The 2720-nt window shown below is 42.5% G+C and overlaps 1 pseudogene; it reads left to right on the plus strand.

Moving 5' to 3' along the window:
• The first annotated feature begins 1252 nt into the window (after window positions 1-1252).
• LOC127197955 (40S ribosomal protein S25-like) lies at window positions 1253-1649 on the plus strand (annotated as a pseudogene).
• Window positions 1650-2720: the final 1071 nt, after the last annotated feature.

The raw sequence follows: 2720 nt of genomic DNA on the forward strand, positions 1-2720 counted from the left end.
GCAGGTGTCTCCCTATGTCATTTGTTCCAAGGAGGTAAGTGTTCCAGTGCAGCTGGTAGGTGCAGTGTGGAGACATATGGCAGATAAGCTATATACTACAAGGTATCAAGCTGCTGGCCATGGTGCTGCATATCTGTGACCCCAGCACTAAGGAGGCTGAAACAGGAGGATTGTGAACTTGAGCATGGTGAGACACTATTGAATGAAACCCAGAAACATAAGGCAAAAAGCAAACAAAAACCCCCAAATACCAAAACAAACAACAAAAACAACCACTCTGATTATATTCACTAGGAGAACTCACGGATGGCGTGGTTAGACAGAAAAGAGCTGTAGCGAAGCTGCCTCCACTCCTGTACCTGCCCCAAGTTGCCCTTCATGCAAACATGCAGAATCTCTAAGGATTGTTTTTGTCTTTTCAGAGACATTGTATTGCTTGCTGTCCTAGTCAAGGCTAACCAGAGAAACTGAGTCAGTGTGGCATACAGATAGCTATGAATGAGGACAGTCATTGTAATAGTTAGATTATGATTAATTTCATTTTTAATACTTCACTAAAGTTTTTTACATTTGCTTAGTCTATGTGTGCATGCACACGTGTGCTATAGCACATATGTAGGACCAAGAAGCCAACTTGTGGGAGTGGGTTTTCTCCTTCTACTTTGTGGGTCCTGAGGTTAAAACTCTGGCTGTGAGTTGTGGACCAAATGGTTCCATCTGTTGAGCCATCTCACTGGCCCAGTTCATGACATTTTAAAGGTCAGAGAGTTCCACTTTTCAGGATATTTTATGATGGCAACAGGAACCTCTCTGTCACCCCAGCTTCACTTTACCCACCCTGACATCTTTGGGGGGTGCTCTGCCTCTGGACCTCTCTGGTTCAGGTCCTTCACTGTTTTGCTGCCGGGTACCCATCCTTGCAGAAGACAGGAAAGGCCTATGGTGGTGATCACCAGGCCTCACCCTGCACTTCTGGGTGCAATCAGAGTGACTTCTGAATGTGTGTGAACACATCTTAGCAACAACTGAACCCTCTCTCATGTCACATTGACAAACTGCACATAGCATGAGAGTGCTAATATTTCTGCCATTGAAAATTTTCCTTGGTTATTTACATAGTCAAAATGAATGATAATGTAACAGGGAAAAAAATGGAGGCAAATGTTTCTGGGACTGTTGGCCAGCCGGGCTTCCTTTTTTCCCGACATCTTAGTGAGGCTGCAGTGGTTGTCGCCACTTTCCTAGCTTCGCCATGCCGCCCAAGGATGACAAAAAGAAGAAAGATGCTGGAAAGTGGACCAAAAACGACAAAGACCCAATAAATAATTCTGGTGGCAAGGCCAAAAGGAAGAAGTGGTCCAAAGGCAAAGTTTGAGCCAAGCTCAACAATCTAGTCCTGTTTGACAAAGCCACATATGACAAACACTGTAAGGAAGTTCCCAACTATAAGCTTATTACTCCAGCTGTGGTCTCTGAGAGACTGAAGATTCGTGGTTCCTTGGCCAGGGCAGCCCTTCAGGGGATACTTAGTAAAGGACTTATCAAGCTGGTTTTGAAGAACAGAACCCAAGTAATTTACACAAGAAACAGAAAGGGTGGAGATGCCCCAGCTGCTGGTGAAGATGCATAAGCAGGCTAAATCAGCTGTACATTTGTGAAAATAAAACTTTATTTAAAAAAACAAAACAAAAAACCAGAAAAAAGTAAAACAAAAACAACAACAACAATACTCCCAAACCAGACATTGACTTAAAAAATTTGCTTTTATTTTTAATTACATGTACAGGTGTCTGTAAGTGTGTGCTTTGGGTATGCGCACATGAGTGCAGGTGCCTACAGAGGCCAGAAGAGGACATCGGAATCCATGGAGCTGAAGGTCCAGGTGGTTGTGATCCACTTGATGTGGATGCTGAAAAGTAAACTCTGGTCGTTGAAGGATAAACAAGCTCCCAACTTCTGAGTCATCTCTCCAGCTGCCAGATTTTTGTTTTGAATGGAAGCATTTGGCTAGTTTGAACAATGAATTTCAATTTCAGGTGCCTAGCACATCTCCTGACTACTTGAAAAGGAAATGAATATAATTTAGGTACCACTCTGCCCACACTTCTCAAATGTACACTGTGTCTTTCTCCTGGCTCACCTCTGGGTTGGAGTAAATAAAGAGAAATGATGATGCATCGTATCTACTTCCCATGATTCCATTGTTCCTTATCACAAGCAATTTATATGAATACTGACACTAATTAATTTATGATTCATCTATCATATAGCTCAACATTTAATCTAGTCCTGTGAATTAGATAAAAATTTAATACTCTGAATTCTTAAGGCCTTACCTTGAGTGATAAAGGAGGTCATAAATCTAAGCCAGGACTTGTGTTCTTCATTTTGCCTGGTACTCAGTCATCTCCAAGCAGGTATGAGCTTCAGGAGAATTCAGGAAGAGATGCATGGAGATTGATAAAGCCATCATTAGTATGGCAGTGCGCATAACCGTGGTCAGTGTCTTCGTTCTTAACGACCCTCAAGATACCGGGAGAGTCTGCTCTCTGGGATGCACATCAGAAGTTCTGGAAGCTGTCACTGTGTGTCAATGCTATTTCTTATACTTATTTAAAATGTGCATATTCTATCTTTAAAAAATTCCCGTGAGATCAAATATGTTCTGGGGTGTTCTTCAGCTTTGTTCCTGGCCTCTGCTGCACCTTCTTGGTTGCACG

This window comes from Acomys russatus, chromosome 14 (assembly GCF_903995435.1).
Source record: "Acomys russatus chromosome 14, mAcoRus1.1, whole genome shotgun sequence".
NCBI lineage: Eukaryota > Metazoa > Chordata > Mammalia > Rodentia > Muridae > Acomys > Acomys russatus.